This window comes from Oncorhynchus tshawytscha, linkage group LG29 (assembly GCF_018296145.1).
Source record: "Oncorhynchus tshawytscha isolate Ot180627B linkage group LG29, Otsh_v2.0, whole genome shotgun sequence".
Classification (NCBI taxonomy): domain Eukaryota; kingdom Metazoa; phylum Chordata; class Actinopteri; order Salmoniformes; family Salmonidae; genus Oncorhynchus; species Oncorhynchus tshawytscha.
Window position 1 is genome coordinate 24,771,229 of NC_056457.1, and position 10,758 is coordinate 24,781,986.

General features: G+C 45.5%; 1 pseudogene; it reads left to right on the forward strand.

The window, feature by feature from the left end:
• LOC112227489 overlaps nt 1-10,184 on the forward strand; it is a 21,263-nt pseudogene extending 11,079 nt beyond the window's left edge.
• The last annotated feature ends 574 nt before the right edge of the window (nt 10,185-10,758 follow it).

A 10,758-nucleotide genomic window follows, 5' to 3' on the forward strand; every position in this document is an offset into this window, starting at 1 on the left:
CCCTCACACAGACACACCCTCACACAGACACACACAGACACACCCTCACACAGACACACCTTCACACAGACACACCCTCACACACTCACACAGACACACACTCACACAGACACACACTCACACGCAATATGTGTTTGACGGTAGTACTTGAAAAGTTTGTGTGTGTTTCTGTGTGTGTGTGTGTGTGTGTGTGTGTGTGTGTGTGTGTGTTTCTGTGTGTGTGTCTGTGTGCAGATTCTCCATAAGGTGGATGTGGAGGGGGAGAGGCTGGTGAAGCCAGATGACTGTCCCCAGGATGTTTACAACATGATGCTGCAGACCTGGAGCCCTCAGCCTGATGACAGACCAACATTCACCGCCCTCAGAGACTTTCTATTGGAGGTAGACACACATTCAATTCATGGTTCACCAAGTGACCAGCAGAGGGCACTGTAGGAACATGAGTGATTGCAAGACCGAAGCTACCCACCTAGTGGTAATAATGATGTGTGTGTGTGTGTGTGTGTGTGTGTGTGTGTGTGTGTGTGTGTGTGTGTGTGTGTGTGTGTGCGTGCGTGTGTGTAGACCATGCCTACAGACATGAAAGCGCTGCAGGACTTTGAGGAACCGGACAAACTCCAGATCACCATTAATGACATCATCACCATCATCGAGGGCAGGTCAGTGGGTGTGTGTAGGTGGGGGAGGGAAGAATGATGTTTCTGAAAGTCAGATAGCTATGTAGAACAGACATGCTTCTCTGTAATGTGGAAGAGGGAATCATATCAGTGTCTCTGTGTCTCCAGAGCAGAGCTCTATTGGTGGAGAGGTCAGAACAGAAGGACGTTGCGCGTGGGACAGTTTCCTCGCCACGTGGTCACGTCGGTTAGCGGCCTGTCGGCCCAAGACATCAGCAGACCCCTCACACACTCCTTCATTCACACTGGACACGGAGACACTGACCCACACAGGAGCTGGGGGCACGCTGACCGCATAGACAGGTGCACACACACACACACACACAAACGCACATTCCTGGCTGTTACCTGCAAGTACAGTGCCTGACCACTAGAGTGCAGCAGAGCCCTGTCAGTTGTGCTCTTGTTCTTTAGATGTCAGGCCCAATGGAACCAATTGGAAAAGAACCCAAAGAGCAAACTGCATGTCATGTAAGTTTTATAAAGACAATTTGAAGTACTGTGTTTACGCTGCACTACATCCCTGGCCTCTACCCCCTCAGCTTGTACTTGGGAAACCCCATGGACCCCCCTGATGTTATGGGAATGGATCCTTCCACTGCCCGGCCCACCAAACTACCCAACCGCACCAGGAGTGAGTAGGCTACACACACACACACACACACACACACACACACACATACATTTATTCTCTCCTTACAGTGTCTTCTTACCTCATTATTTTTGTATTCATTCCTAAACTCTCTCCGTCTTTCTCTTTCTGTCCATCAGAGCAGCCTCCCCCTCGTCCTCCCCAGCCTGCTGTCTTGATCCAGAGTAAGTCTGTCTCCCACGCTGAGTGTTTATTTAGCTGTCTATGTTGAGCTGACTATGACTCTCTGATGATAATGATGACGTTGTGTGTGTGTGTGTGTGTGTGTGTGTGTGTGTGTGTGTGTGTAGAGCCGTTCTATGACTCTGTGTTAGATGATGATGATGATGAATATGAAGGTGCTTCGTTGGGGCTGAAAAAACTGGGTGTGGCTATGGGCCTTAAACTCCGCCCGTGGGAGGGGCCAGGTGTAGGGTCGGCCAAAAGCGAGGTCTCGCTCATCGACTTCACCGATGACAGCTTTAGCTCGGCCACGTCCTCCCCTCTCACTGAGACATGCCTACCTGACCAGGACACACTCAAGGTACGTACACACACACACACACACACACACACACACACACACTGCGTGGGCAAAATAACAGTCTTCTCTTTCTCTCTCCAGGACCTTCCTTCCATCCTAGACTGGCCCCTCCCTCTTCCTGCCTATGACGAGGTTGCCACGGAAGCTGAGGGCCAATTGGCAGACATGGAGGTTCGATCTATCACTGGATTGGCTGAGGGGATTTTAGCTCCGCCCAGCACCGATGCAGAGGGGAGGGGCTTAACACAGTCAGCTGATCTGTTCCAGGAGCTGCAGAGAGAGGTACGGCACACACACCACAGGTTTCTAATTTGAGTTTGGAGTTTTAACGTACAGTTGAAGTCGGAAGTTTACATACACCTTAGACAAATACATTTAAACTCAGTTTTTCACAATTCTTGACATTTAATCCTAGTAAAAATTCCCTGTCTTAGGTCAGTTAGGCTCACCACTTTATTTTAAGAATGTGTAATGTCAGAATAATAGTAGAGAGAATTATTTATTTAAGCTTTTATTTCTTTCATCACATTCCCAGTGGGTCAGAAGTTTACATACACTCAATTAGTATTTGGTAGCATTGCCTTTAAATTGTTTAACTTGGGTCAAACGTTTTGGGAAGCCTTCCACAAGCTTCCCACAATAAGTTGGGTGAATTTTGTCCCATTCCTCCTGACAGAGCTGGTGTAACTGAGTCAGGTTTGTAGGCCTCCTTGCTCGCACACGCTTTTTCAGTTCTGCCCACAAATGTTCTATAGGATTGAGGTCAGGGCTTTGTGATGGCCACTCCAATACCTTGACTTTGTTGTCATCAAATCATCAAATGTATTTATATAGCCCTTCGTACATCAGCTAATATCTCAAAGTGCTGTACAGAAACCCAGCCTAAAACCCCAAACAGCAAACAATGCAGGTGTAGAAGCACGGTGGCTAGGAAAACCTCCCTAGAAAGGCCAAAACCTAGGAAGAAACCTAGAGAGGAACCAGGCTATGTGGGGTGGCCAGTCCTCTTCTGGCTGTGCCGGGTGGAGATTATGACAGAACATGGCCAAGATGTTCAAATGTTCATAAATGACCAGCATGGTCGAATAATAATAAGGCAGAACAGTTGAAACTGGAGCAGCAGCACAGCCAGGTGGACTGGGGACAGCAAGGAGTCATCATGTCAGGTAGTCCTGGGGCATGATCCTAGGGCTCAGGTCCTCCGAGAGAGAGAAAGAAAGAGAGAAGGAGAGAATTAGAGAACGCACACTTAGATTCACACAGGACACCGAATAGGACAGGAGAAGTACTCCAGATATAACAAACTGACCCTAGCCCCCCGACACATAAACTACTGCAGCATAAATACTGGAGGCTGAGACAGGAGGGGTCAGGAGACACTGTGGCCCCATCCGAGGACACCCCCGGACAGGGCCAAACAGGAAGGAACCGGCCAGGCAGAGACAGCAAGGGCGGTTCGTTGCTCCAGAGCCTTTCCGTTCACCTTCCCACTCCTGGGCCAGACTACACTCAATCATATGACCCACTGAAGAGATGAGTCTTCAGTAAAGACTTAAAGGTTGAGACCGAGTTTGCGTCTCTGACATGGGTAGGCAGACCGTTCCATAAAAATGGAGCTCTATAGGAGTGTTAAGGGAATTTTATCAATGGTGACTAATTATGTATACATTTCAATCAGGACTGACTAGTCCAAATGCTATAATGTACTGTACATATATGAATTTTCTCTCTTGCTCCCATTCCCAATTGTATATAATATAGTCAGGAGTTTAGTAACAATGACAGTCAGTTCATTCATTTGTACAAAGGAACAATCTCCAGATGGCAGGGACGGACTATCTCCAGACTGTCTAGAATGCTGATTTATACTGACTGACCTTGGCTTCAGGCGAGGAGGGAAGGCTCAAACTATAGGGCCTCTCTACTAGTGTCATGAAGAGATAGAACATTTAGAAAACGCTGACGTCATTTTCAGTTTATAACCTGTGGTAAAATGTGTATGTACCAGTACTCTCTTGAATTAAACGCTGTTACCTGACTTTTAAGACCGGGGCTCTGTCCATTCTTATAAAATATAGGGTCTTACAAGCCCTTTGAATGCATTGACAGAGTGATGAATTCTGATTGGGAAACAATACAGAGGAATTTAGAATTCCTTCGACAAGGAGAAAGCCTCTATAGGAGAAAGCCCTGCCTCCAGCTGTTTGCTTAGAAATTCTAGGGACAATTAGGAGGCCTGTGTCTTGTGACCGTAGCGTACGTGTAGGTATGTACGGCAGGACCAAATCGGAAAGATGGATAGGAGCAAGCCCATATAATGCTTTGTAGGTTAGCAGTAAAACCTTGAAATCAGCCCTTGCTTTGACAGGAAGCCAGTGTAGGGAGGCTAGCACTGGAGTAATATGATACATTTTTTTGGTTCTAGTCAGGATTCTAGCAGCCGTGTTTAGCACTAACTGAAGTTTATTTAGTGCTTTATCCAGGTAGCCGGAAAGTAGAGCATTGCAGTAGTCTAACCTAGAAGTGACAAAAGCGTTGTCCTTAAGTCATTTTGCCACAACTTATGCTTGGGGTCATTGTCCATTTGGAAGACCCATTTGCGACAAAGCTTTAAATTGCTGAATGATGTCTTGAGATGTTGCTTCAATATATCCACATAATTTTCCTTCCTCATGACGCCATCTATTTTGTGAAGTGCACCAGTCCCTCCTGCAGCAAAGCACACCCACAACATGATGCTGCTTGCAGCTTGCAAGACCCCTTTTTCCTCCAAACATAACTATGGTCATTATGGCCAAACAGTTCTATTTTTGTTTCATCAGACCAGAGGACATTTCTCTAACAAGTACGATCTTTGTCCCCATGTGCAGTTGCAAACTGTAGTCTGGCTTTTTTATGGCGGTTTTTGAGCAGTGGCTTCTTCCTTGCTGAGCGGCCTTTCAGGTTATGTCGATATAGGACTCGTTTTACTGTGGATATAGATACTTTTGTCCCTGTTTCCTCCAGCATCTTCACAAGGTCCTTTGCTGTTATTCTGGGATTGATTTGCACTTTTCACACCAAAGTATATCCATCTCTTGGAGACAGAACGCGCCTCCTTCCTGAGTGGTATGACGGCTGCATGGTCCCATGGTGTTTATACTTGTGTACTATTGTTTGTACAGATGAATGTGGTACCTTCAGGTGTTTGGAAATTGCTCCCAAGGGTGAACCAGACTTGTGGAGGTCTACAATTTTTCTTTAGATTTTCCCATGATGTCAAGCAAAGGGTCACTGAGTTTGAAGGTAGGCCTTGAAATACATCTACAGGTACACCTCCTATTGACTCAAATGATGTCAATTAGCCTATCAGAAGCTTCTAAAGCCATGACATCATTTTCTGGAATTTTCCAAGCTGTTTAAAGGCACAGTCAACTTAATATATGTAAACTTCTGACCCACTGGAATTGTGATACAATGAATTATAAGTGAAATAAACTGTCTGTAAACAATTGTTGGAAAAATGACTTGTGTCAGGCACAAAGTAGATGTCCTAACCGACTTGCCAAAACTATAGTTTGTTAACAAGAGATTTGTGGAGTTGTTGAAGAACGAGTTTTAATGAGATCAACATAAGTGTATGTAAACTTCCGACTTCAACTGTAGATTTTTTTCTCTTCCTGCTGACCTGCAGGTGATGGTGAAACTGCGTGTTCCCATGACAGCCGGCCGTTCCCTCCCCTCCTCCCCCCTCCCCCTCTCCCTGGCCCCCGGCCCCTCACAGACAGATCTACCTTCCTCCCCCTCCTCTTCTTCCTATGAGGACAGACCCATGCTACCTCCACGCTCCCCCATCCCACCCCTCCGCTCCTCCAAACGCATTTCCCTAGGTGAGAGGGATGACACGCCCCCTCAGATCCCTCCCAGAGACCACGCCTTCTCTCAACCCTCCTCACGCTCCGCCTCCCCCTTCCTTTAGTTCCTCCCCTCTCTGTCTCCCCTCTCTCCTCCTCCCCCTTTGTCTCCCACCCCCTCCCCTCTCCGTCTCCCCTCGTCAGAGGACAGGGCTGTATGGTGTTGTTGGTCCTCTCGGCTCTCTAGTCTCCTCCTCCCCCTCTTCCTCTCCTCCCTCCTCCATCTATTCCTCCAGGCTCACTGCTGCCCCTCCTCCCAGCGCTTCATTGGATCCCCTTATTGACAGCTCTCAGAGTTCTGAACGCCCCGCCTACCTGGAGAGATATGGAGCTGCCAAAATGGCCACTGTCCGACCCATGATGAAACAGCAACCAGGTGGGGGTGGGGCAAGGCCTAACACCTCTTTCAACAACAACAACCACAGGACTCAACATTTAACTACAGCTCCCAGCAGGCAACGGGAGAACAGCCTCATTCAGGTTAGAGATGTTCAGAACAAGCAGTGTAGAATGTGGCTGCATTCAAGTGTTCTTTGTGTTTACCTGTCAGAAATCAAATCAAATCAAATTTATTTATATAGCCCTTCGTACATCAGCTGATATCTCAAAGTGCTGTACAGAAACCCAGCCTAAAACCCCAAACAGCAAGCAATGCAGGTGTAGAAGCACGGTGGCTAGAAAAACTCCCTAGAAAGGCCAAAACCTAGGAAGAAACCTAGAGAGGAACCAGGCTATGTGGGGTGGCCAGTCCTCTTCTGGCTGTGCCGGGTGGAGATTATAACAGAACATGGCCAAGATGTTCAAATGTTCATAAATGACCAGCATGGTCGAATAATAATAAGGCAGAACAGTTGAAACTGGAGCAGCAGCACAGTCAGGTGGAAGTTGAAACTGGAGCAGCAGCATGGCCAGGTGGACTGGGGACAGCAAGGAGTCATCATGTCAGGTAGTCCTGGGGCATGGTCCTAGGGCTCAGGTCCTCCGAGAGAGAGAAAGAAAGAGAGAAGGAGAGAATTAGAGAACGCACACTTAGATTCACACAGGACACCGAATAGGACAGGAGAAGTACTCCAGATATAACAAACTGACCCCAGCCCCCCGACACATAAACTACTGCAGCATAAATACTGGAGGCTGAGACAGGAGGGGTCAGGAGACACTGTGGCCCCATCCGAGGACACCCCCGGACAGGGCCAAACAGGAAGGATATAACCCCACCCACTTTGCCAAAGCACAGCCCCCACACCACAGAAATACATTTAAATGCTTTTTGAAGTCCCAAGACTTCGGAACCTAATGAGATCCTACAACTGTGTGTGTGTGTGTGTGTGTGTGTGTGTGTGTGTGTGTGTGTGTGTGTGTGTGTGTGTGTGTGTGTGTGTGTGTGTGTGTGTGTGTGTGTGTGTGTGTGTGTGTGTGTGTGTGTGTGTGTGGTGTGTGTGTGGGTGCAGGGGCAGTGCATGGTGTGACAGCAGAGGAGTGTGAAGTGGCTCTGGAGACACACAGCTGGAACATCCCTCAGGCAATATGCCAACTAAAGGTACACACATACAGACACACACACACTCTCTCTCTCTCTCTCTCTCTTGCTCTAAGATCTCTCTCTCTCTCTAAGATCTCTCTCTTAGATCTCTCTCTCTCTCTAAGATCTCTCTCTTAGATCTCTCTCTTAGATCTCTAAGATTTCTCTCTTAGATCTCTCTCTTAGATCTCTCTCTAAGATCTCTCTCTCTAAGATTTCTCTCTTAGATCTCTCTCTTAGATCTCTCTCTAAGATCTCTCTCTCTAACATCTCTCTCTAAGATCTCTCTCTTAGATCTCTCTCTTAGATCTCTCTCTTAGATCTCTCTCTTAGATCTCTCTAAGATCTCTCTCTAAGATCTCTCTCTCTCTTAGATCTCTCTCTTAGATCTCTCTCTAAGATCTCTCTCTTAGATCTCTCTCTTAGATCTCTCTCTTAGATCTCTCTATAAGATCTCTCTCTCTCGAAGATCTCTCTCTTAGATCTCTCTCTCTCTTAGATCTCTCTCTCTTTTAGATCTCTCTCTTAGATCTCTCTTAGATCTCTCTCTAACATCTCTCTCTCTCTTGCTCTAAGATATCTCTCTCTCTCGCTTAGATCTCTCTGACATCTCTCTCTCTCTAAGATCTCTCTCTCTAACATCTTTCTCTCTGTAACATCTCTTTCTCTAACATCTCTCTCTTAGATCTGTCTCTTAGATTTCTCTCTGTAACATCTCTTTCTCTAACATCTTTCTCTCTAACATATCTCTCTCTCTAACATCTTTCTCTCTAACATCTCTCTCTCTAACATCTCTCTCTCTAACATCTCTCTCTCTAACATCTTTCTCTCTAACATCTTTCTCTCTAACATCTTTCTCTCTAACATCTCTCTCTCTAACATCTTTCTCTCTAACATCTTTCTCTCTAACATCTCTCTCTCTAACATATTTCTCTCTAACATCTCTCTCTCTAACATCTCTCTCTCTCTGTTATAGGTTGAACAGTTGTTTCGCCTGGGTTTGCGTTCTAGATCAGAGTGCCAGGAGGTTCTAGAGCGTTGCCAGTGGAACCTAGAACAGGCAAGCATCCTGCTTCTGGACTCTTATGGGAAAGTAGGCTGAGACAGACTCCAGGACTACTGACCTATAACCCCACAGATCTAAACCTACAGACCAGAAACTGCATACATTTCCCTGTAAATACATACATTTAACCCTACAGACAGGAAACCACAGACATTTCCCTGTAATTACATACATTTAACCCTACAGACCTGAACCTACAGACAGGAAACTACAGGCATTTCCTTATAATTACAGACCTTTAACCACAGACCTAAACCTACATACCGGAAACTACAGACATTTCCCTGTAATTACAGACATTTAACCCTACAGACCTAAACCTACAGACAGGAAACTACAGGCATTTCCTTATAATTACAGACCTCGAACCTACAACCTGGAAACTACAGACATGTCCCTGTAATTACAGACATTTAACCCTACAGACCTAAACCTACAGACAAGAAACGACAGACATTTTCCTATAATTACAGACTTTTAACCACAGACCCAAACATACAGACCAGAAACTACAGACATCTCCCAATAATTACAGACCTTTAACCACAGACCCAAACATACAGACCGGAAACTACAGTCATTTCCCTATAATTACAGACCTAAACCTACAGACAGGAAACTACAGACGTTTTCCTATAATTACAGACCATCAACCACCGATCTAAACCTACAGACCAGCCCACCTGTGTACTAGAGAACTGGGCGGGCGATAGAAATATACTTAATAGAACAGACATGGCTGAGTCCTACGAAGGGAAACACTGGACAAGCACACAACTGCATGCTCAGTAGTTATTATATAGTTATTTTATTTAGTTATATATATATATATTTGATTAATATCATTGTTAGTATTACACAGTCGCTCACAGGGTCAAATATGAAGTCTGAATATTTATTGTTTGAATGTCTAGGGATTATTTATGTTGCTGTAATGACTTCAGCTCTCAGAGTGTGTGTGTGTGTGTGTGTGTGTGTGTGTGTGTGTGTGTGTGTGTGTGTGTGTGTGTGTGTGTGTGTGTGTGTGTGTGTGTGTGTGTGTGTGTGTGTGTGTGTGTGTGTGTGTGTGTGTGTGTAAATACCTGCTGTAAATGCTGTTGATTGTACTGGTGGTGATCTGCTGTGATCAGGGATATAAACCACATTCTGCTGTACCTGTAGCACTTTTCATGACTTCAACACTGAGTCCACATGTAGTGTCCCGCACAGATATAACGTGTCATTGGAAAGCATGATGATGTTGTTGTATTGTAGATAATGTACTATTGTGATGTTAATATTACATGGAATACAAGTATATATGTGTTGATAAGTCCTGTAAACAGTATAGTGTTTAATGGTGTGTGACAGACAGAAGATTTTAAGATGATAAGAATAATGATAATCATGAAGATGGTGTGTGTGTGTGTGGGTGTGTGTGTGTGTGTGTGTGTGTGTGTGTGTGTGTGTGGGTGGGTGTGTGTGTGTGGGTGCACGCACGCACACGCATGCTCGTGTGTGTGAGTGTGTGCATGTGAAAGAGTGTGTGTGTGTGTGAATAATGATTATAATTACACGCAATCATACACAATATTATTACAGACCTATCCACAGGGAGGTACAGATACTGCAAGGTGTGTGTGTGTGTGTGTGTGTGTGTGTGTGTGTGTGTGTGTGTGTGTGTGTGTGTGTGTGTGTGTGTGTGTGTGTGTGTGTGTGTGTGTGTGTGTGTGTGTGTGTGTGTGTGTGCTGGCTCTAGCTGGTAGTGCTATAAACTGATGGTAGTAATATTGGCTGGAGGACAAAAGATCTGTAATACAACATGTCTGATATTTTGTAATAAACTGATTTTTGGATCAACTCTGGATTATATTCTGGTTTCCTGCTTGTTTCCTACAGGACAACACACAGAATAACAAACAATCAACAAGATAATAGAGAAAGGGGGATGATGAGAGAGAGAGAGAGAGAGAGAGAAAAAAAAAGGGTAAGAGAGAAAGAAGGAAAGAGGAAAAGGAGAAAGTGACATCCTTGAACTGGACAGAAATCGATGGGATCAAGTGGAGGGGAAAAATGTCTTCCCTGAGGAAGGGAAGGAGAGAGGTTAGAGAAGAGAGGGGGAAGGGAAGCTGTGACAGAAGAGAGGAAGAAGAGATGTCAGGGAGGAGGGAAGAGGGAGGAAGAGGAGGACTAGAAGTGAGGAGTGGAGGAGGGAAGAAGGGGGAGAGGGAGGAAGGCATAATGGGGCTGGGTTTACCTCTACAGTTCTTGAAACCATCACATACACCACCCGCATACAGACACCACATACACACCAAATGAGCGATGAGTAGCAGGTAAGATAGAAATGGTGAAGTAGTAATCTTAGTATATTCTACGTTCTTAGTATATCTACTGCTGCAAGTATCATTCTTAGTATATACACTGCTCTAAGTATCATTCTTAG